At 44.6% G+C, this 25,287-nt stretch overlaps 2 long non-coding RNA genes across 2 annotated transcripts in view; one reads left to right on the forward strand and one right to left on the reverse strand.

Annotated features, from left to right (window-relative positions):
* Positions 1-25,287, forward strand: part of LOC311438920 — a 132,090-nt gene that overhangs the window by 61,541 nt on the left and 45,262 nt on the right. The window lies entirely within an intron of this gene.
* LOC311439045 lies at positions 2,313-4,447 on the reverse strand. Its single transcript, XR_014694521.1, has 3 exons — positions 4,351-4,447; positions 3,377-3,487; positions 2,313-2,958 (listed from the first exon to the last, which is right to left on the reverse strand). It is a non-coding gene; the product is annotated as an uncharacterized lncRNA (long non-coding RNA).

Here is a 25,287-nt window from a genome sequence, read left to right on the forward strand (position 1 = left end):
TGCTCCCTGGGGCTGCTCTCTCTGTGTTGCCCTGGTCCTAGCATCAGGTTGGGCTACAGTGAGGAAGGGAGAAGGGTCTCTGAAGTCCCCCATCCCCTGCACAATCCCATGTGTAAAACGATGAGGTTTTCTTTGCTAACCCCAAGCAACTCTCTTAAACTCTGTTGTTAGTCCAGAATCATCCACTCTCTTGCCTGCTATACCTTACTCCCAGTAGAGTCACTTGCAGAGCTTTAAATGCCATTCATAAAACACAGAAGAGGAGAGTTCATTTTCAGGCAATCACATGACTCCAGGATAGCAGGTTTATGTCAAGTGGATGGTAAAATGAAACCATAGATGAAGTTGTGAGCACTTCCAGCACCAAATCTGGCCTTTCTGCTCCTAGAGATGCGCTATTGATCAGGCTGCGCTAAGGAGGCAAGGAGAGTGACCATGTATTCCATGTGCCCTAGCCAGCTCCAGCACAAGGCGTTCAGGTATGCTGTAGCACTGCCTAGCTAACCTCTGTATCAGCCTGATCAAAAGCCAAGATGAATTTGTTACCAAAAATACATCTGTTTTTCATCTGGCCTTTTGAAACTCTGAAGTACTGAAGTTGTGGTGGCTGCCACGGGTGCTTCTGTAACTCACGTTTCCCTCCTTGACCCTTTTCTTTTGCTCCCTCAGATCATTCCTTGTCCTCCTTCTCCATGAGAGAGACAGAAAGTGTTGGCAGGACCCTCGAACCATGTTAATGGGCATCAAATAGAAATAATTTTACCTGTGTTCCTTAAATAGGCATATTTAGCACCTTGGTTTCACCATGAATGCTTTCATTTTTTATAGTTATTATAGAAAAAACATTTCCCATTGTAAACATAAATACCATATATATGAAAATAAAACCTGTTCAGCAAACAAAGGTTCATTTATGCATTTCTTTAGTCCCATTTTTTATTAGCAGCACTAGAGGTATTTTTAAAGTGTTTATTTAATCCAGCTATTCAGTAGTCTCCAGAGCCCTGGCTTCTGCTTTAGTGCTGAATCAATGCTTGGTCAAGCCTTAAACTTTATGGGTTTTGGCACAGTATTGAAACAGAAGCTTTGATGCTTGAGACTGCTGCCTGCACAGAGCAAATATAAATTTTGATCTGTGCAGCGAGTGTTCACCATGTGAAATGTCGGTGGCCAGTCTCTGACAGCCCCCTCACCCCACAGCTGTGGGGCTGGGTGGAGCGCCTGGGCCACGGTCAGTGGGTGAGTAAAGGTGATGGATGGTGCTGCCCACGTCCCCCATGTCGAAATAGCATTGTTGTTGGATGGCAGCTTGGGATGAAATTGCTGTTTCTAAATTCCTACCGGGCAGTTATTCTTGGTTTTGCAGAGGCTGAGTGCTGACGAAGTCACCCTGCTCTCCAGGTCAAGGTCAGGTCTGAGGAGTTTGTGCTGTGACCTGTGAGCCAAAGCTGGAGCTCCTCGTGTTCTTGTTCAGGTCTGCTTCAAGTCCCCAGTGAAGGCTTTGTCTTCTACTGTCAGGGCTAAATCTTACGTTTTTCCTTTAACGTGTACCCGGAACTCCTCTGGATACTGTATGTAGGTAAGCCTGATGCAGGAGAAAGCTAAGGCATTACCTTTTTAGAGCTCTGACATATTTTCCACTTGGTGATCTCAGTGTGTTCTTCAAAGCAGCACGCAGCAGACAAAGCTTAATTACAAAGGTTGTATTTCAGCTGCTCACCTCTGGCTGCCCGGCGTTGTTCTCTGGGAGGCAGTCTGTGCATGCCAGCTGTCCTGCCCTGCCCTGCGCCAGCGCCACCGTACCTGCTGCTGTACTGCCCCTGGAGACAAGCTGGAGCAGGCTGGGAACGCCTGCCCTCCACTCCAAGCAGGGACAGTGCCATCCTCCCCGCAGCTTGGTGTCTCCAACAGAAATTGCAGTAGGCGAAGGGGCTCAGAGCTGTGCAGCAGCCCACAGTGGGACATCCCCACTGTCTGACGAGCATTAGAGCCACCATGGGCACAGCTGCATCACGGCTGTGCCGCCCGCCCTGGCTCTGGCTGCAGGCAAGTGCAAGGCCCTCTTCCCTTCTGTGCAAATTCCTCCTCGTGCTTTTAGCTTGTATCTTCATCCCTTCCACTGGAGATGAGATTGCAACCTGGGCTGTAAGTTCTGCAGTGCCAATGCATGTTAACAGCATATGATGGAGCAATATTGTTTCAGTACTTAACTCTGTGACCCAAAGATTTCTGTTAGTTTCTTCCCTTATGTGTTTTCATGTGGATATGCAAAGTGTGCGGTGTGATTTGGTGCTGGAGAGCTTTCGCTGACATGCAAACACATTTTATCTCCTCCCTGTGAGGGTTTTATCTCTGATATCTCTTGTCATTTTTTCGTACAGTTTGGAGCAGGCAAAGTAGCCTAGTGCTCATGGTTCAGGGCTTGCTTTTTTACCTCCTCCTGGCGCTTCATGCCGTGGCTTCCCACCGTGGCAGAGCCCAGGCTGGAGGAAGCTGACATTGCTCCTTGGGCAACACAAACACACCAAGGGGTCACAGTAATGCAAGCCTGCGGCACTGCACAAAGCTTGTTGGCACAGGGTGAGTGTCTGTGTCACATTGTGCTTTGGCCAGTCATTTCCAGATGGGTCCGAAAAGGCTGTCCAGTGGGAGGGTGGGGACTGAATGCCGCTGTGGAGAGCAAACTGTCTTTTGTGGTGGTGGTTGGTAGACAATCACCAAGCCAACTACTGAGAACTTTATTAGCATGCATGACAGAGGCTGTGAAATCTCAGAATTGACCACACAGGGAACAGACCCTGTGCGACTGCACTGGCGTGGAGAGCCTGCTTCCTCAGCAAATCCCATGGAGCGGGTCTGAGCATGGGAGGAGGGCGTGACCAGGATGGGGAATTGCCGGAGGAGCCTACCCTAATGCTGCAAATTAAATCGTGGTCTTCTCCTGATACGTTTCCAAGGCTGTGTTTAAGAGAGAGAAAAGAAAAAGTAAAATATGAGTTCTGGGAGCACTGTTAGGCTCCAGATAGTGCATGATGGAAAACAGAATAGTTTTCCAACCTCAATTAGTAACACCAAGAGCTGATGGCTTCTCTGTAATCCCTTAACAAGGATGCAGGGGAAAAGAGGGGCTCCTTTGCCCCTCTTGCATAGTGTAGTATTTCTAGGAGAGCCTGTTGCCTTTTCTAAGCCCCACAGCCTCCCTACAGAACGACGCAGGCAGATTCAGTGCTCTCCTTCCTTGGCTCCTGGCTGCACTGCTGTTGGGAGCCCCTTGGGGCATCTACTCACCCGCACAGGTGAGCCCTCTTCTCAGCATGCACCCCTGGCACAACTCTCCCACCAGTAAATAACGATAGCTGCACACACTCCCTGTTACTTGTTCATGACACCGCCTTCTGCTCTTCCTCAGAGCTGGAAAAAGTCCGGCAGCACGGCAGGAGGAGGGCAGGTTGTAGTGCCCAGCACTTCCCAAGCGATGTAATTCAAGCTAAAAGGAAAAATAGGATAGCTGACTTGGTGACAACTTGCATCCAACCTGCTTTCGGTGGAGATAACCCCTCATTTTCTCACGCATTGTGCTGTCTAAATTAGGAAACTTTAATAATGTATGCAATTTATCATAAGGTTTATGTGATAATGTTGGAAACTGACATAAAATGGAGAATTTATAATGCTGGATTAGTCTTATGAAACAGTGGTGTACCTTCATAAAGAGTCCAAAGAGCAATTATTATGTCTGTTTGACTGGCACTGTAAAGTCGTTAGTTCAATCATCATTGACCAATTACTGCTTTATTATATTTTCTTTTTATTTTTATGGTCAGAGAATGGCATTTTTCCCACAATCAGTCCTTGAGCACAAAGACAATAACAATTAAAAGAAATATTTAAAATCTGGGTTTTATCTGCACGGAGGGACCCATCCGTCACTATAAAGATCACTTTTGCATGCAGCAGTATTTCAACCCAACAGCCCCCAAATATCCAGTTTTCCAGAGTCAGAAGTTTTAATTTTAAGCAGTCTTCAAAAAATAAATAGTTTGCGTTTCACAAACTTGCTCAAAATATTAAAGTTCCTCGTGACCTTACACTTGTTTAAACACCGTGTGTTTACAGAGATGTGTGCGTGATAAGGCTGCATATGACACTGATTAGAGTCCAGATAAGAATGATTATTGAGGCCATTAGGGACAGACTTGGGCAGTGTCCAACATTATCAGCCAAAAGAAATAGAGAAATGTAATACTGTGTGAAAATGCTTATTTATCCTGACAGAGTACTGACCCGCAAATACGGTTTCGGTGTGTAATTAAGCCAGGGGTATTACTTACAGTAGCTCAGCAATCCTACCTGTCCTGAGCCTCGGGTGCCTGCTCTGCAGCCCAGGAGCCTGTGGTTCGAGGCGAGGCGACACGGCAACAGGCTGGGGGTGACCTTGACTTGATCATGGCTGCATCGGCACGTACTGCCAGAGGACGCGTTTTTGGATGGTGTTCAGAGCTGGCCGTGCCACGTGAAAACAAGCCTGTGACACCTCAGGCAGTGTGCATCCCCTTCACGGTGCCCGTGCTGTGTCACCACCCGGCCACCCCGAGGATGCCTGGCCCAGGCCACGGGGCTCCTGGCAGCGTCGGGGTCAGGCCCTGAGGGCGTGCTGCCCTCCTTCATGTGGTGCGGTGCTGCCACAAGCAGCAGCACATGGCACTGCTGTCCCTGGGGCGAGGGATGCTGAGCACCTGTGCCAACAGATGGGACTCACGTATTAGTGGTATTACTGAACCTGTCTCACCCTCTTGTGAAACATACTCATGTTTTGTGCTTGGGCTTTGCCTTCTAGTCAGGAGAAGGTTTTTAAAATATGTGGAAAGCCCCATCAGGTGAGTGGGGGCACACAAAGAGGGAACAAGCCATAGAAATGGAAAAGGACTACTGGCAAATAGTACATTGTGCACAGGAAGATCCTTCTTTTTGCTTATTTTGGACTAATTTTGGAAGTTGTTCTTTTCCCGCTGTCTGGTGTGCATATGAAAATGTAATTTAGATGGGAATGGGAATTTCATTCCCAAGTAGATGAAACATTTGCAAATCCCTGGTCACTACAGTTAAGTGTAATGAAATGGTGAGAAATTAAGATTGAGACCTCTGGCCAGGCTGTTTTTTCCTCCTGTTAAAGGTGCACCAGATGGACTTACAAACAAATGCATCAAGCAACTTCCTCAGTCCTCACAGCCCAGTTTTGAAATCCCTCAATTTACCTAGATGTGGCAGCAGTGAGGTAGACCCCAAAAGTCTACAGAGCTTGCAGAAAGCTGGCAGCGTGTGTCCCCATCTGCGTTCGAAGACTCTGCATGCATAACCTCTGCCCAGTCTCTGGCCGAAGGGGCAGCAGCAGTGAGGACATCAGGGGCCAAAGAGGAAGGGGCTGAAATGCTCGTGGTGGCTCTCTGCAGCCCTGCACGCGAGTGCTGGCACTGCTGACAGTGGGTGAGGCATTTCTGTAGTTCTGCTGCATCCAGCCTGGGCAGGCCGACGAGCTGCAGCCATCTCCCTCCACTCCTTCCTCAGTGACTTTATCCACGAGGGTGGTTTTACTAAATCAGACCCTCCTTTCCCTCCCCCACACTTTATTTTCTTAAGAGACTTAATCAAAGGTAATTTGAGTTCCCATTTCTCTATCAATGGTTGTATTTAAAAGGGGCTTATCTGATTTCCATCACCAATTATGGGCTCCCATTTCTTGTTTATATCCATCTCAAATCTGACAAGGTCCCTGTTTGATTTTGATAGGAAGTCAGGGCTTCGTACAAAGCTAAGGAGACTCTGAAGCACATTTGTTCGGGTAAAATAATATCTCAGGAATTACTTCACTTGTACTGCATGAGGAGGGGGTGGAAGAGGGTGGTCCCTGCCACTTCTGTTGAAAAATAAATTCTGAAGCCAAGATAGTAAATATTTCCCTGAGCCAACATGGTGGGAGGGAAATTACAGTGCCCAGGAATATTGCTATTAAGGAGGCTGGAGGTCAGAGGTTAATGTAACAGGAGTTGGTCTAGCCAGAAAGGTCAGGAAAGGTTGGTCTTGTAAGTACAGAGCCGTTTGATGACTTTTAACTATTCTGGGCAAGAAAAACACCTCTTCCCTTGTCTGTGGGAGATAGCAGGAAAAAGCTGAGGCCTCTTAGGGAGCTGGCTGCTAAAAATTGGTGGGGCAAATTCATGCGTGGTGAGGTGTCCCTGTGCCATTAATGGTGTTCCAGCTTTGATGCAGTGACTTTGAACCTGTTCCAGCATTTTGCTGCTCTTGAGCTTTAAGATCCATTTATTTGGAGGATATGAATCTATGGGATGCCCACTGTAGCTCTGCCAGCACTTTGGTGGTGTGTAGTGAAGCATGTCATGCCATTGCCAAAGCCAATTCACCTCGCACATGCCAGGAAGAGGCTGAAACCAAGAGACGGTCCCAGCAGTGGCAAAGAGGTAGCAGGAGGTTGTGTGTTTGGGAGGCAGTTGGAGAGCTTTGTCTTTGTTAAAAAAGAAGATGGTGGATTTATATATATTACTATTATTACCTGTGGATTTATTTCCTGTAACAAAGTCTGTAAAACCGTAAGAGTAGGCCGGCACATTTTTTTTACCGCAGGGTAGTTGGCGAGGCTCATGCAAACCTCTTCCACCCTCGGTTTACCTCTCCAGCCCACCATGACGCCAGCCAGGTTATCTCAGGCTGCTTTTTGCCTTCTCTATAGCTGCAGGCGTGGCAGCTCAGAGGTGTCCCCAGGCAGAACATCCCTGCAGGAGACCACGTGCTGGGATTAGCTGGTGATGGGCACAATTATGCTGCATTTCAAAATGTTGCTTGTGTTGAACCAACCCAGAAACCACACGGCTGGTCTGTCAGGCTATATCTAGGTACTCTGTGGCTCTTTGCTGTCTCTTTGGGCTGGCTGAGTATTTCTTGCTCCAAAACCTTAAAAGTTCCCACAGTTTGTTTTCTGACTGAAGCAATTCCCTTAATTGCACAAGGAATCCTGACCTGAGTAAAAGCTAGTGAGAAAGGAGGATCATCCCAGCAAGGCCTGCAGACGTAGGCTGCCGTAGGCACTGAAGTGTTTTGTAGGCAAGTTCCTCTGGAAATGGATGATATGTATGTTATGACACTCCTGTTATTTCTCTTCTGGGGGTAACATCATGCCTCCTTCTCAGAGGACAGCAGCTTGGAGGTATGTCTAATTGATTTGACTGGTATAAAATGTGGAAGAGCTGCCCTGGAAGGCCTGCCTGCCCAATCCTTGATGTGAGTGCTCATAGACCTCACAAAATCCAGTATTAATCACAATAACTGGTTGCAGGCACTTAATTCCTGTTGGCACCTGTGTTTCATTACAGAAGAAGCAGCCCCTCTACTGGAGCTTTTCAGTGCTCTGTGCACTGCTTATTGCTCCTCCACAGTGACATATACTTCCCCGGTGCAGCAGCCACATCACACACAGCACGGGGTTAGTGCTATTCCACATTTTCTTCTTGCTTCCTGCAAGTTGCATCTTGGTCCACTTCCACTCTGCCTCCTATTGAAAAAGTCGGCACACTTGATTTACTGTGCACAGCATACACATTATTAGTCTCCTCCTCCTCCTGCAGCAGCACATCTGCTTTGGCTCTACCCTAAAGGCTCCATGCAACACGCGCTGGGGTAAAGGAATAGACATTGGCAGGGCAGCATGTCAGTGCTAGGGCAATTCAACCTGACACAGAAAGCTTGACTGCAGCTTGCTGTTTGAGGTCTTCACCAAATACACTCCTGAGAAGGGGGATATGAGCAGAATATGCAGAAGGGGGCCCTGCAGGAGGAGCTGGGAGGCTTTGACATCCACGCTTCTGAGTAATTACATTGGTTTGGACCGTAATGCAGAAAAGATTTTTTAGTGCATGCATTAGAAAACAACTCATTTTTTTTATGATATGAGATTAAATGACTTCTTCCCAGATAAAAGTTAAGACCAGAAAAATCCTAATGCTTGATTGCTCTTGAGGTAATATTTCAAGGCTTGAATCATTCTGTTTTAAAATACCTCAAGTTTACAATGATAAATCTATGAAACACTAAAAATCCTACTCAATCAACTCTGGTTCTTGAAATGGCATCTGCCTTAGAGCTATAAAAATAACAGATGATTTTTTGATAGCTTATCAGTTAACAGACTGCTTAGTTAGGATAGCACATTTTTATGCTAATCTTAGGGCTGTGATGAGCGAGAGAGAGAAAGAAAACCTATAGTATTATTTTGTATCTACTTTAAGTTCAGCTTAGCTTTTGGAAGAGATCTGTCCTCTTCTAGGAATTGCCAGCCGCATGGGGGTTTCAACACTCATCTGAATGGAGGTGGAATTGATTTAAACATGTTAAAGCGGTAATATATATGGCTGTTTAGTGGTGTCTCTTCTGCACCACAGTGCAGACACACAAGGCACACAAAACAAGCGCTGAGAGCTTCCTGGCATGGCTGCTGAAACCCCATCCTCAGCCCAGCAGAACAGGCAGCATTGCTGCTTTGCCAGGTGTCAGGTGCTGAGGTTTGGGATAATATCCTCCAGGTTTCAGTCTCTGAGAGCTGGGTAGGCAGACGGCTGATGGAGTGACTTGCCAAGCCCTGGGCACTGCTCCCTGCCCTCCATCCTGCTCCTTGTGCATCTTTATGAAAAACCTGGGGAGGGTTCAGGCAGGGATTTGTAGTTCAGAGATGGGGTACATCACAGGGGCACTCAGACCTCAGTTGACCCTTAGTACCTGTGTGGTTTTGGCCAAGTTGTCCCACCAGGTCCAAAGATGAATTTTGTTATCCATGCTCAAGAAGGTGATCCTTCTGCTCTAGATTTGATCCAAAGGCAAAATTCTAGAGGATACCTGGAGATAACAAATCACACCTGAAGATGTGCTAGAATGCTAATTAGTATGTTTAGACAACACACTTCGTTTTTTGTTTTTTTTTCTCTTTTGGGGGTCAAAGTCAAAGAAACACATGTGGCCCCCCAGGTTTGGGTGCATGCAAGAAAGAAGGATGGGGACTGACTCTTGCCTTCCCTGCAGTTCAGAGGCTTCCTCAGGCTCTGAATTCCCTGCCCACGAGTGGCTCCTGTTTTTACTGCAGTCGTGTCACTTTGTTTCCCCGTGAAGGAGAAGGAATGGTGTCTGCCTTGGTCTGCTGCACATCTTTGTGTCAAAGAGATCAGCCAAGGTGTGTTTGTAGAGGAGCAAGCCCACCCCTCCTCCCTTGAGCACCTGAGTAGGCTGGGAGCTGTGTGCACAGTGCCTGTAACGCAGAAAAGAACTGAATTCATGGGGCTGCCTCTCTTAACCTCACCTATATGTTTGCAGGAAAGTTTTGTTGAAGGCTGCCTCACACAAAGAGCATCCTTATCAATGGCAGAAAACTGTTAACAAGGTTCACTGAGGCCAAAATCAGCAAACAATTCTGTGCTCTCACAGAACCCCAAAATCTGGGTTGGAGCTTAAAAAGAAAATATGATTCCTGTGATTCTTCTATTTTTAGTACTGTTAGGATAGGCCAAAATGCCCAAGAAAACCATCCTGTCAGTTGCCTGCATCTTCACTCAGTCATATTTATCAGATAAAAGTACTACTAAGGATAGTGGAGACTCAAGACTATTTTTTTCCCTATAGAACCTGAAGTTCTGGTGAATTTTGAGCTCATGCTTGGATGAAAAGGGAAAAGGTTTCTTCTGGTAGTCCAGCTGCTGTGCTGACTGACTTGCTAGTGGATTTCCACCCCGGCTAATCCCGTTTCTCTGTTCTTCTGCATGTTGCTTGCAATGGCTGCAGCACTACAATGGCACATGGGCTCATCTGTGTGCTCTCATCCTCTCCACTTCCAGCACAAGGTGCTCTCTTGTATACAGAAAATTTACTTAGCCCTCTTTACCAACAAGAGCACCTCGAGAAGGGTGAAATTTTAAAAGATCCTGCTTTTAAGAGAGCCTGGTCTTTAAGAGCATTTGTTGAATGGAGCATGAAAAAGAGTAATAAAAAATCTTTGTTTGAAACTACGAACTCTGAAAATGCTCAAGTGTATGGAAACTGAAGGCAGAGAAAAGAGTTTCTTCATTTTTATTTCTGGAAAGAAGGAAGTCACTCAGGTTTCAAAATACCAATAATATAACAAGTCTGACTGGCAAGGGCAAATTCTCTCGTTCACATGAATTCACTACATGAACGTACAGAACTTCCCCTGGATTTGATGAAGCCTAACACAGAAGGTTTCTAATAGTGAGTAACAAGGCTTTGAATGGTGGGAGTGAAGGCTCTTGGAGAGATGAGATTAAGATAAAGTTGAAAGTAGCGGTACCTGCTGGAGAGAGCTGAACTAAATATTGTTATCCAGTGCTTGTGGTGGCTTTGTCACATGTGGCTTGTTGGTTACTTGAGTCAGGTCAGGTCAAATATATGCTAGTCTTATTTGCCCTCACAAGGCTTCCTGGCATGGTTAGACCTAGACTTTTTATGATTGCTATATGTCATTCTGGTTTATCATTTCCTCCTTTCTCATGTTTTCTTTGGTTTAATTTTCCCTCTCGGACTGAGAGATATTGTGCAAAAGGATCTGTGTTGTTTTAGTTTTTGTGCATGAGGGAGAGAGAAGCATACCAGTGACTGACCTGGGTCCCTGCACTGCTGTGTGCTGAGCTCTGGTGTTTACCTGCTGCAGGCTCAGAGGCATGGGCTGGGGAGGGGAGATGGGGAGCTCAGCTTCTCAGCAAGTTCATTTAATTGGGTGCAGATTCTCCATGCAGGTGAGAGAGGCACAGGACTTAGTGCAGCTTTCGGGAGGCTACAGATGTGCGTGGATAAGAAGAGAGCTGCTCTCCTCCTTGCTCCATACCCCGTCACTCTGAGCTGTTCAGGCAGGCTCTTGCGTGCCGTTCGCATTCAGTGCTAGGCAATTTCTGCTCTCGGTTGGGCGAATACTTAATTCACTGACAAAAGATGTTTCAGCAGGCCCAAAATTGCTCGCAGATTTTACATTGAATTTCCTCACTGCATTCAGTTTTGAAAAATATTGGGATCCTATTTAGAGGATTGAGCAGAAAATGCAGTTTTGGACTCCTACCTCCCTTGCCTGCTCCTTGTTTAGGGGACACCCCTCGGGGATGGGCAACCTTCTCGTTTATGCAAAGAGAATGTGAATTCTGCCCAAAGATGGGTGTTCATTTTGGCAAGAATGGCTCTTAGTGGTTTGCTTTTAAAACCTTTGCATTTTCTGTGGCATAGATCTTATTAAGCCAGGTGGATTAATTTTAAATGTGAAGAATAAAGATTCAGCTTGAAGCCTACATGACTCCTTTTTCAGGCAACATCCTCAGCCCTATCCTCTTTTCTGCCTGGAAAGGGTGCTATGCTCAGAGATAGGGGACACCGAGAGGGGTTGTTTCAGTCTCTCCCATGTGTAAGCTATCCACCACACATAAAATGTTTACTTTTAACTCAAATGCATATCAAGGGTGATGGTATAGTTATTCCTGGGTTATTCTCCTCCTTTATATTCCAGTGAACATTGAAGTATTGTTTTTAGAAAGCAGAACAGGTCCAAAAGGATTGGACCAGTAGCGTGTCTGGGATACCCGTATCTCAGGAAGATGGGCTCCTCTTGGACATCCCTCACCCTCACTGCTATCCCTGAATCGATACCTTATACAAATGTTAAATGGAATGTTTTGGGGTTGGTTTCTTTTTTTTCCAGCACAGCGAGAGAAGCTAAAGAAAATGACTTCCACTTCAATGTGAATCCTTTCTGTGGTTTTTTTTTTTTTCTTTTTTTTTTTTCCTTCTTTTTCTGCTGTTGTAAGTTGAGCCACAGAGCTGATAAATGTGTTATTTGTGTGGTGCTATTCAAAGCCTTGTGATATCGGGGCCAGGCCATGGCCATGGTATTTAGCCTGGATGTCAAGGTGTGGATCACACCGAGGTGATTGCCAAACACTTTGCGCTGAGACATTTTGAGAGCAACGACATTTCTCTCTGCAGAAAGGCAAGAAAACAAGCCATTCCCCTCTCCCCCTACCACAACGGTTTTTATCTTACACCACCAGAGATGACATACAATTTGATGAATTTCATCCTTTTTTTTTTTTTTTTTTTTTTATACCCACTTGAACTACTATATAAATATTAATAGCTAAACACATTGCAAACAGGTGGGACCCGTTCTGCCTCTGGAGAGCTGCCACCGCTAAGTGATATCTCAGATGGGGTGACAGAACTTTCCCATGTGGGCGCTGTCTCTCCCTGCCAGCCCTCGGACATGCCTGGAGCTGAGAGCTCTTTGTTTTTTTGGGCTTTTATTCTTTTTATGGTATCACTATAACAGTTTTTCTTGGTCTTTTAACAGCTCATTCAGAAGGGGAAGGGCAGGGAATTAAAAGGCGTTTTTTCATTACCTTTCCTAGTTAGTCGGGTGTTTCAAACAGGGTTCGTTCCCCATGACAGCAAGGAGCCCCTGTTTTGTGTCAGAGGTCAGTGTCTCCAAACATACAACAAAGAAGTACTCCTCTGTGGGCTGTAAGTTAAATTAAGCTTTCTACCACCTTGAGTGCTCCTCTGACCTGCTTTGCAAGTACTGCACAGGAAGTGACTGTGAAGTTCTGCCCTGTGTGCAACTGCACAAGTGATGTCTAAATCGGGGTTTTGTTCCAGTGCCTGAGTGAGCTGGGCTCTTTCAGGCAGGACTTCGAGTAGCAAATTGAAAGTGGATAGTTGCAAGAAGCTGCAGGTCTAGAAGGAAGCTTGAGAGGTGATAGGGATGGCATGTACAAGGGGAATGCCAGGGTTACCTAGTTACTTTTATTCTATGAATATTTCCTCCAGCTCTTCTTGATTATAGCATTCATCCCACCTTCACAGTGCAATTTAAGAGAAATAATGCATGGAGTTACTTGTCTCAGACAGTTTACCTGCCTTGCATCTCCTTTGTCCCTCCCCTCTCTTGCCCTCCAGCTACCTGTGCCCAGGTAGGACTTGGCTATTGAGACAACAGGGAGAACTGAAGCTCCTCCTGGGCAGTGTGAGGTCAGTCAAGGAGTGAAAGCACATTAATCCCCCTCTACAGGGTCCCTTCGGGAGCTCATGGAGATCCTACAGGATACATCCCATGTGCATAGGGGTGGTGAGCCATGGGTGGCCACTGTGAGCACAAAACAAAAAGAAAAGTAGTTTGTTTTGCTAAAAGTTGTTTTTACCTAGAATATTTTTCATTTAAAAATATATGCCCTTCATGACATTTACTTACTTTTTCCTATTTGAATTGCAGAGACATAAAGCAGCCCCAGCTGTGTTTGGGAGTCTGGGAATCTGGGGCTTGCAGCATAGTGTGCATTGTACTGAGAATAGTTTCAATTGAGATATTTTAACGATTCTTTATTTCCCTTTTTGTAAGAATCCAGAACAGAAGAGAAAAAGAGAAGGTGTTTTTTTTTTTGTTTTTTTTTTTTTTTTTTCTCTCCAAATCCCTTACAAAAGCTAAAGATTCATTTTTTCCCCAGGGGCAAGAACAGAAATATTAGTGATGTGCCACTTGTTTGGTGGCACTGTGGCAGGAATGGTACAGGCATGAATCAGGGACTGCTGGCAGAGTCAGCTTCCAATATGTGCAAATAAAAATGCAGACCACATATTACATCTGGGGTCTGAAGATTTACCAAGCTGCCATAAGGCCATAAGTTTGGTTGTTTGCAGTTTTTTGAACCATCTAAACAGGCTGTATGACATGATGCCTCCATTTTTTTATTAATACATTTTTTAAGCTGATTTTAGCTGAGGAGCCTCCAGCATTCCTATTCAATGCTCTGATTAATGAGTGTAAACAATGCTTTTAAGATATTTTTACCTGTGTATAATCAAGCCATCTAGCCACCAGTAACTGCAAATGTCACAGATTTCAATGGTCTCTTTGGGACTTTTAATCTGTTTGCTTTTATAAAGGAGGTGATTTTATTTTTACATTAAGGAAGCATTAACATCATTAAATGGGCTCCCACTTTATGATAACTGCAAATGTCACATTGATCCAGAAAGATAAGAAAATGTGCTCGTCTTTGGAACAATATCCAAGGCAAGAGCAGGCAACCCACACTATTTGCATTAAAAAACAAATTGTATAAATGCAGAAGATTGATGTGCCATCTGTTCATGTCCTTCACTTTTCTGGCTCCTCTGTGTTGAGATATTTTTATGGAATAGTTACGTTTATTATTTTGAAAATGACTCACAGGTTAAAAAAGTTTACGATGGGCAATATAAGTTGAAAATACTCATTTACAGTACCTCAGGTATAAAAACTGGCATTAAAATTAACTCCCATGCCCACAAGCAAACTACAGTATTCTGCAGTCTGTATTACCTAGCTCCTCGGATCAGAGCAAAGACTTTGCTGGCAACGCTAATAGTCTGTGAGATGGACCCAAAATATCGGACTTGTACATTGCACCTCGCAAATAATGGAAGGGAATGTGAGAAGGGGCAGTGCTCAGGAAAAGCTGAGGGCTTGACTCTGCAGCCTGAGGGTGGATCTTGGGGTGGAACTCGTTTATGACCATGCCATCCGTTTTCAGTGAGACACTGGCATAAGCTCAGATGTGGGGAGCAGTGCTGAATTGCCAACATTTTTGTCAGAAAGCTAAGCCAAAATCCCAGCCAGCGCCTGCTGATAAATCCTGCAAACTCCAGAAAGACACCAAGTCTTGCACACCTCACACCGACCCCTTGCTGTTGCTTTGCTGTCCCTCCGGCCTGCTGCCCGTCTCGTAGTGCCACCCAGCACAGGCTGCTGCAGCGCAGCCAGCAGGCTGCGGGGAGGCCCCACAGGGGAGGTGACCCCCAGCCACAGCCCCCCAGCTCGGGGCAGGATGGTGGTAGGCAGGGAGGGGATGCAGGAGCTGTGCTCCAGCTCCTGATGGCCCCGAGCAGAATCCCGGAGTGGCACAGCCTCTGGGGTGAAGGAGTTCGGGGGCAGGGGGTGTACAAACCTCCAGAAGAACAGGTTGGGAGAAGGGGGTGATGTTGTTAATGCAGGGTCAGGGAAGCCACAAACCCCATGAAGCCTCCACTTTGAGCAGAGAGATTAGTGGAGAGCAGAGGAGGGGATTTACAGAATCACAAAATCATCTAGGTTGGAAGAGACCTCCAAGATCACCTAGTCCAACCTCATACCTAACACTAACAAGTCCTCCACTAAACCATATCACTAAGCTCTACATCTAAACATCTTTTAAAGACCTCTAGGGACGGTGACTCAACCACTTCCCTGGGCAGCCCATTCCAATGCCTCACAACCCTCTCAGTAAAGAAGTTCTTCCTAATGTCCAACCTAAACCTCCCCTGGCACAACTTTAGCCCATTCCCCCTCATCCTGTAACCAGGCACATGGGAGAATAGACCAACCCTCACCTCGCTACAGCCTCCTTTAAGGTACCTATAGAGAGCGATAAGGTCGCCCCTGAGCCTCCTCTTCTCCAGGCTGAACAAGCCCAGCTTCCTCAGCCCCTCCTTGTAAGACTTGTTCCCCAGACCCCTCACCAGCTTCATTGTCCTTCTCTGGACTCTCTCGAGCACCTTGATGTCCTTCTTGTAGCGAGGGGCCCAAAACTGAGCACAGTACTCGAGGTGCGGCATCACCAGAGCCGAGTACAGGGGGACGATCACTTCCCTAGCCCTGCTGGCCACACTGATTCTTATGCAAGCCAGGATGCTGTTGGCCTTCTTGGCCACCTGAGCACACTGCTGGCTCATATTCAGCCAACTATCAACCATCACTCCCAGGTCCTTCTCCGCCTGGCAGCTCTCCAACCACTCATCTCCCAGCCTGTAGCTCTGCTTGGGGTTGTTGCACCCCAGGTGCAGGACCCAGCACTTGGCTTTGTTGAACTTCATGCAGTTGACCTCAGCCCATCGGTGCAGCCTATCCAGATCATCCTGCAGAGCCTTCCTACCCTCGAGCACCTAAATCGGTGTCATCTGCAAACTTACTGAGGGTGTACTTGATCCCCTCATCCAGATCATCGATAAAGATATTAAAGAGGACTGGCCCCAGTACTGAGCCCTGGGGGATGCCACTAGTGACCAGCCTCCAGCTGGATTTGACTTCATTCACCACAACTCTTTGGGCCCGGCTACCCAGCCAGCTTCTAACCCAATGAAGCATACACCAGCCCAAGCCAAGAGCAGCCAGACGTGAACTTTCTGGGGAAGGGCTTTGGCATTCCTCATCATTCAAGTATTTATTGTCATTATTACTATTACTTTCCAATTTATTTTTGGGTAGCAGCTGGCTGAGGTGAGCAGAGCCCAAAGGTGATTCACAGAGCAGAATAGTATTGCAGTAGGCCTTACAAACGTTCACGTGGCAAGGGGAGTGCTAGCTTGTCTGTAGTAAGTCCCAGAACTTGTCCACCCAAACTTGTCCACCAGGGAATGTCCACCCAAAAGCTGAGATGCAAACAATAGTTAAAATGTATGTCAACTACTGTAGCGGATTTTCCCAATGTACTTTTGTTAAAGAAATGTTTTAAGGTACTGTTCTGTAAGTCATGGCTCAAATGGCTTTCTGAAAGAGGATGAGAACAACTGCTTCATATTTAGATGCATTGATCTGTCCCAAATGGCTTGCATGTCATGAAGGGACAACATGCCTTTGGTTTCCTGATTGGACACGCTTTCATTTCTGGCCCCAGCTCTTTGCTGCCTACCTCAGAGGTAGGTTTTACAAAGACAGGACTGTGTGGCACCATGTCCTGTCTCCCCTTTGTGGAGATTGACTGAGCCTCTGCCTGGCTTTGAGTCAGACCTGGCTCTGTAAAGCAAGCTAAACACCCCGAGAATGCTGACACCACATTGCTGGTCACAGGAGCCTTTGGAAAAGGATAAAAATGGGGCAGGAGAGTGTCCCAGCCTCCAGCACTGTGAGGCTCAGAGGTTTCCTGCATGGGGAGAGTCCCACATGTCAACAGAATTGCCCAGTTGCCCTCTGAATCCACTTAGCTTCTAACTTCCCTAGCATCCTGCAGTGAGGAGTTCACAGCTTACTTGTGCTTGGTGTGAAGATTATTGCTTTGCTGCCTTGGACTCTGTCGCCCATTTAGCTTGTTGGGTACTCTTTCTACCTTCAGTTCTTGGTTTGGAAGAAACAGTGAGCAGTCAGTTTCCTTGAAGGATTTATATTTTCTTTGTTTCTATAGGTTTATCAATCTTTGATAATCTGTTAGTCATCAGTGGGAGCAGATTTCATATCAGAAAAACATGAGTTAGACTCGCATTTTTTAAACCCAGCTGAAAATATTATATTGGCCTTGGTGTTGTGCTTGATAGCTCTGGCTGAAATGAAGATATTGTCCTACAGCCTGCATTAGATGGAACCTGGAAGTTTGTGGTCTTTGATGGGAGTCATGGAGGATGAAGTTAAGACTAACAAATCTATTTCTGATTGGCATAAATCCCTAAAAATGAGACAGTATCTTCTCTACTAAACTTATTTCAATATTGGCCAGTTGAAATACTTAAAAATGATTGCAGTACAATAGCAAGACATTCTAAAATCATTTTTGCCCTAAAGTATGCAGTCCAAACATGGCAAAACAGAAAACAGGAGCACAGACAAGAGATGCACAAGATATGTGCTGAGAAATAAAGCGGAGGCTTGACAACCTGTAATCAGCATGGTTTTACAACCTATGTTCAGAGCTTGGCCTGTCGTGCCACCTGACCGTATCCATCAGGCAGGATTTGGTGAATGCCCATTGCCTCCTGTCTTTTCAACATGTCTGCGCTACCTTTGAAACTAGGCAAATTTGTCACTGCTTCAGCAAACACTGTATTTTTACCTAGCAGCCAAATCCCATGGATTCCATACTAGCTGTGATTCCAGTAGTTATATTATTTCCTAACAGTTGTCTGAGTTTTTGCCTGTTGGTGGTGATGAGTGTAACTTGTGCTGTGCAGCCGGACGTGGGAGCATGGCTGGAGTTGCAGGGCTGCTGTAGGTGAGTCGGTTCTGCATCAGCATTGGGTACATATTTCAGTTTGGAAATTTAGCAGTTCCATAGTGGATCTTAAAACATTTATTGCTGAGTGTAATACTTTGGTCTGCCTCACAAAGCTGAGCTTCAGAAATTAAAGGTGAGGCAAAAGAAACCACACTAATTCAGGACAAAGTGATTTTAGTTTTGCCTTTATCTTTTTATAAATACCATTCTAAACAGTAAAGTAAATAAAGCTGTATATTAAACAAGGGAATATACAGCACACGTGGTACCTATTTTTTCTTAAATAGGTAACCCCTGTGCTTAATATTTTACATATTGTGTTAATAAAGAGGCTCACTTTTAAGTTGGAGAAGAAAGAAGCCCATCCTTCTGTTTAGTGAGTCTGATGTTGCTGCTGCCAGATGTATTGTCAGGAGGGTCAGGTGATGGTTTCACAGAGTGAAGAACTTTTTCAAATGACTTGTGTGCTGAGTAAATTCACTTCAAGAAAGACTGGGGGTTTACATTTCACTGTGAGATAGGGACAAGTCTTGATGGAGTCTGCATATCTTAGACTTTTCAAGCAATCTTTATCACCTTGCTCCGGTTAGCTCTCTTCACAAAGTGAGTTCTACCCTATAGATCAATATGCTGTACAGCTAGAAAGAAAATAACATTAAAAAGCTTCAGATGTTTCAACTGATGAAATGAAAGAGAGAGAACAGCTCAGCACTGTACACACTCATCTTCATTCATTGTTTTTCTGTCTTCCTTTCTCTGGGTTTGTTTTTCTCTTTCACAAGAGATTTACGCTGTAAACAGTGCAGAGCAAGGACAGGCTGCTGTGTTCTTCCTGGTGCAGACAGCAGGAAACTGACCTGTGTCTTCGCTTGCAGCTGAAGCTCCTAGAGCTGCTACTGCAGTTCAAACAAGGACTATTAATTCCAGGTGCTCCAAAAATAGTTCTAGAAAATCATGATAAAATGGGAGTGGCCAGTTCAAGCAAGATTTTTTGCTGTTATCCATAAACTAAATTGCCACTATGTTCCCACCCTCAATTACTGGATCCTGTTTTCCTAGAATAGGTTACTTCATTTCCATCTGAGCCTTCGGCAAACCCATGACTTGCTGGTGCAAGTACAACTAAAAGGCATGGGTTTGCTATGAAATGAAAGCAGGGGCCCAATTTCTGTGCAAGTTCATCTTGGTTTGGATTGGACACTGTGTGAAGGCAATGAAGAAGCACCACGTGCAGCCAGTGCTGCTCACGCTGCAGGCAGCTGGAAGGTCTGCAGGTGCCAGGGCTTCAGGAGTGTACCAGGCATCTGGACAACCTTTGTTGCCAGTGGGTTAGAGGGCCTGGCTCCTCTTCAATCCTTTTGCAGATCCCCACTGACAAAAGCCACACCAGGAAATTACAGAAAACTAACGAAAGCCAGTGGAGGCAAGCAACCATTTTCTAGGCTGTCCCCTGCATCCTTGTAAAGCGCTCTGTGGTTGATTGTGCATCTTGCCAGATGTCAGATACAAAGCCCGTGACAGATTGCAGATAGTTTTACCCAAAGATTGTCAGTGTAATTTTCACACTTCTTCAGGAGTTTTGGGGGAAAGAAGCATCTACTTCTGTGCCTGCGGCAGTAGGAGAGCTGGCCATTTCATGGTAATTTGGGAGCCTGGTTTCAAGCAAGGCTGAATTCCCAGGTTAGTTTGGTCATCTCCCCCTTTTCCTTTCTGCCTTGGCTTCAGCATCTGTAGAAAGGCTGTGCTGGTGCTGACTCAAGTTTCGAAAGCCTTTCGTATCCCTCTAACTGCTATTGTTACGGTAACCCATAGCTCAGTTGTGTATGTTTTGTCCCCTTTCCCTTTGCAAACCTTGATTGAAAGTTCTCAGCATGTGGCTGGCAGAAGAGTTGTGGCTATATGCAATTGCATCTGGGCGCTTGCTGGCGTGACCTGCCCACCCATCCTCACACACATTCCTCACTGCCTGCTAGCAAAGGTGCGACAGTGTGGCCCAGCACAAGGGAGATGCGGACAGAAAAAGGGAGATTTATATCCCTGTGAGAATGGCTTGAATTACCACTCAGCAGCTCTGGTGGATGACCTTTGCACCAGGGAAGAGGCTGGTCTACAGTGAGTGCATTTTACTCCCGTTCATAGAAAAACCACATAATATTTTAGCTGTGTTTTGTCACAAAAAAAATAGGTTCCAGAAAGAGAGAGGCCACTAAGCTAGCTGCCTTAGAGAGGGGGAAGGGGGGGAAATTCAGCATTGGTTTATATATTTGTCTGTGGGAAACTTCTAGAGCTTTGCTTTTTGAGATGGCCAGGGTGTGGTGGTACAGGTTTTTTTATTTTTATTTTTATTTTTATTTTTATTTTTATTTTTATTTTTATTTTTATTTTTATTTTTATTTTTATTTTTATTTTTATTTTTTTGTAATGGAAACCATTATTTACGCGACACTTAGACCACAATGCTCATTTCACTCATTAACTCAGCAACATTAAGATCACTCTCCAGACAATGGGAGTTAGATATTCAGTGTATTGTTATTGCCATTCCTATGCTGTTTATGCAATGGAAGATGTTTGCATATTACATTTGTCACAGACAAGTATGGGGTATCAGATGTAGTGGTATTATTTTAAAATAGAACTGGAAAATGCAACTAAATATGCTCAGCTGCAGAATGCTTTGGATTTTCTAAACTGAAAATTCCCATAATCTTGTAAGAATGTGGTGCAATGTGAAAGCTAATGGCTCAGGGGATTGGTGAAGGGAAACAACGTTTCTTAACTCTTGATAAATAACGCAAATCAAACCCAGCTTGATCATGTCTGAAAGTTGCTATTATTCTCAGATTTACTTGTATTTTTGTTTTGGTTTGGTTGTGGTGGGACTATATGAATTCATGATCCAGTTCCCCAAATAAAAAGGTGACTCATCCTGATTTAGAAAAGAAGTCAGAGTTGAAACTGAAGAGCAGATATTTTTAATGCACTGACAGAAAATCAGAGCTTGCTCACCCTCCCCTTAGAACAACTCCCCCTAAATGTGTCTTCCCTGGAGGAAACCTTCCCAGCCTGCAGGACGGGATGGTTGCACTGGAAGGGAAGGCTGCGTTCATTTGCAGCCTGGAAGTGCTTGCAAAACATTTGCTGCACCTTTGGCACGAGGGGGAGTGTTGTTAACCTCTGGGGAGTAGCTGGATGGGAACCTGGAGAGACGGGAAGCTGGGGAAGAGCAATCCCAGGCTGCTCCAAGTCATTGTAGCAAATTCTGAGCTCGTTCATCTGGAGGGCCATGTTGCACTTCGTGGGGCCTGGTTTTGAGAAATTACATTTTATATGTTTTAATGAAGAGAATGATGAATTTTAAAAGTCTGAGGAGGAGCAGTGGAAGGGCATATAAAAATCCTTAAGTCTGCAAATGGAGCAGGTAATGCTAAAAGACAGTTGAGGTAAAATATACTGCAGTTTGGTTCTGCTATGTAAAATAAGCTTTTGATTTATGGAGTGTCAAAAATGTAGATTTCTACGCCTTTCACGATGAATTTTTTTGGCAAATTTTTGGATGAAAATGATTATGGGAAAAATGTTCAGAATATAATTATGGCTTTGCTGAAGAATTAAGGGCTCTTTAAAGACATTTTCTGCTTGTATCTGCCATTACTGCTGTCAGAGTGCCTCACTGAACTACTGGGTGGCCCCAGCTGCTCTGTATATTTTACCCCCACCCCTCCTCCAGGGAGTAAAAGCACCATTTGGCCCAATGCTTGCTAGAAATGAACTGATTCCACTGCAGACTCCATGCAATACATGCTGAGATGATTAAATAAGGACTATAAACTGTTGTAATAAAAGATCATGATTTGGAAGTAGGGATAATCATCTTTGGTTTGTGGTAGGACAGCACCTACAGGGTCCTGGCCTGTAACACCAATAAAAAATGATAATACAGAACATCATTCTTGTGCCTTTGCTGCTTTTGGGAGGCAAAGTCCAGCTGAAAGCATTTTGAATGCTGGTTATTTGAATGAAAGTATTTTTATTTCTAGTTTCTGCAATTAGAACAGTGAAATTTGAGTGGGAACATTTTTCTACCAGAGAAAAGCTTAGCCTACAATTTAGTCTCAATTTGTTTGGTTAGAAGAGCTGAAAAACAAGACTGCAGGGGCATTCCCTGGTCAGTAACCTCACGGTGAACCTGTTTGTGGTGCGTCTGTTTTCGAGCCCTTGGCCTCCCTCTCCCAAGAGTACGGTGGAGCCACTTAAAGGACTTGCTGTTTGTCTCCTCTGCTTTGGACTCTGAGGAAGGAGGAACCTCACTCCACTTGTGAAACCCACGCCAGCCTCACCTGAAGGCCCCCTCCTGGTTGCTCCCTCTGGGGGTCTGGGTTCGGTCTTGGTGAATCCCATCTCTTCCAATCTGACCTTCCTTAGGGTATTGTGTTAGTAACAGCAGTTCGTTTCAAACAGCCATGTCACTGTTGTCAGAAATTTGTCTGCAGTTTTCACGGAGGCCAAGGATGAATTAATAGGAACCATAAAGTAGGAACCATTAGAGTTTGCATGCTTAACTCTTCCTGGAGGCTATTGTGAGAGAAAATCCCAGGCTAGACAGGAACGGATCAGCACTGCCTCTGCGAGGTGTGGGAGCGGGGAATGGTTGTAATTCAGTCCGTGTGCAGTATCTGGAAAGAGTTTATGTCCAGCAAGTCACTTATTCTTATCTTGCTGTGGTATGTAAAGATTAAAGATATTAATTAACACTTCCCTCAGCACTACATAAGGTCTGCATTATGGTGTGCATCTACAGCGTGGGCTTTTGAAGGAGAAGACTTAGTGATCAACAGGGATCATCCCTAGTCTTCATTCTTTGTCAGACAGAGGGGTTTTTTGCTTTATACAGTATGTACAGATAAGGGTCCAATCCCGACCTGGTCTAAATCCATGCAGCGTGATTCCAGCGAACCCACTGCAGCTTACACAAGCCCAGGAGCTGGTCCTGTGCACTCCTTAGATGCTCTGAGCACAGGGTGCTGGCTGTCTTCAAAGCTGCATTCTCCTCCTGCCATTAGAGGTACTATAATTAAGCTTCTGCCATAGTTTGCTGCCCTTTTCTACACATACACCCTCCTACATCTTCTGGAGGAATGTTCCCTTAGCAAAACAGTTTGCATGTCAATTGCTGATACAACATTGTGTTCTCAATGCCATGAGGTTATATTAGCACTTATATTTGTGTTCACAAGGGTTGCTTGCATACATAAAGCGTGCAAGTGTTTCAGAATCAAGGCCATAGTATGCAGTGTTACTGGGCAATAATCTTATGATGTAACCATAAACCTCGATTGTCTGTTTAATATCTCAGATGTTTCAATTTGCATTTCGTTAAAACTTGGCAAAAGGTTATCATCTCAGATCCAAAATTCTCACAAAAATTGTTCTAATATGTAAAGTAAGTTTTGATTTATGGAGTGACAAAAATGTAAATTTCTAAGCATTTCAGTTTATTTTTTTGCCAAACTTTAGACTAAAATGACTTTTTTAAAGTGAAATGATTCTGGGTATAGTTATTTTCATGACTGTGGAGTAAAAGCAGTTGAAGGTTTTAATTTAACTGCATTTAGAAATAATTGTTATAAGAGCCTTGCTTCCCAGGAAGTGAATAAAGTGTCTCTACTGATCACATTGAGGGGGACTTGTATAGGGAGAAAATGGTATTATTTTTGCAGGGAACCTGAGTGTGAAATCATCTATAAATACATTTAATATTACTAAATATATGTATATATATTTCTCTTGATCTCCTCATGAAAGTTGTTTACTCATTTCAGAGGAGTTCTGTATTATGAAATATGACCAATCATTTATGTAACATTTCATATAAGAGCACATTAAAATATGTAATGTTTCAGAACAGACTGATTTTTGCAATAGCAAACCTTTGACCATTGAGGAAAAGATTAATTTCATGTTGTGTTTACTGCTGGAATCTCACTGAAATTAGCAAAGTCATCCAGTGTATATAAATGGATACATTTCATAGAAGAAATATGTAAAAGCAGGCTGCCTTTGACAGCATAAAAATTTGAACACTGGGCTAGTCTCAGGTTTCTATGAGTAGTTTGGAGAATGAAGAAGAGTGTAAACACCTCACAAAGAGTAAACACCTCACAGTTTAAATTCAATTCTCAGCTTTTCCTTTAAGATGCACAGAAGCATGATATTTCTCTCATAAACCCTACTTTGTTGTTGTTTTATACATAAAACAGGCAATGGGGTCTCCCGTGTTTAATCATTTTAATTAAAAGTGTGAATTTTGCCAGTTGCATCAGCTGGTCTATGATTTTCTATGGAAGGATTTCTGCTGTGAAATTGGTTTTAAATCTGGTTACCTTTTAGTATTTGAAATCCTGGGAAAGTGTTTGGATTTGAAGAGAAAAAACATAACCCACTAACTTTGCTTTTAATAGTGGAAGGATATTATTTAAATTTGATATTTTCCAGCAAGTCTTCTGAAATGTTCATGGGGTGGGGTGCAAGGAACCGAACCTTACTCAGTGTACTTGTAGGCACAACTTCCCTAGATAAAGCTTGAAATATCTCATGCGAGAAATGTCAGCATTTCCAAATTCTTTTCCCCCTGCAAAACAAATAATAAAATAAAATTAAAAAAAAAAAAAAAAGAAAAGAAACAGAAAAGGAACATTTTCACACAGCAGGGAAAGGATTCTGAGGAGTTTTGAATGGGAAATGTCAAAACAGAAAGTGTAACTGTTTCAGTTTTGCATTTCTTTTCATTTTGATTCAAGATGGGATTTTTTCATTTTGATTATCTCCATCATGGAGTGAAAGGCCTTTGTCAAAACTGCCATTTTCACATGAAAAAGTTTCAAGTTCTGAAAATCACCTTCTTGCGGTGGGAAATCTTATTGACTGAGGGAGTGGGACCAGCCCTAACGTGAGACTGAGCTGTGCGCAGCCGCTGTGAGCCAGCCTCACGTCAGGGCCTCAAGGCCATGCTGGCCAGCCACGCCAGCTCAGCTTCTCGACTCGGGCAGCCTCCTGAGAGAGGTTTTGTGTGAGCCCCCTGACTTTATGGGACTAGCTGCCTTGGAGCAGCTGTCAGGTGTTGTCAGGTGGCCAGGTTTCCCCACGGTGCCTTGAAGGGGATGAGGGCAAGGAGAGGAAGTGGAGCAAGAGAAGACACGTGGCCCTGAGGTGTCCTCAGCTGCAGGCCCTCTCAGAGGTGGAT

The sequence above is a fragment of the Aythya ferina genome, assembly GCF_964211825.1.
Source record: "Aythya ferina genome assembly, chromosome: 6".
In the NCBI taxonomy this organism is placed as follows: domain Eukaryota; kingdom Metazoa; phylum Chordata; class Aves; order Anseriformes; family Anatidae; genus Aythya; species Aythya ferina.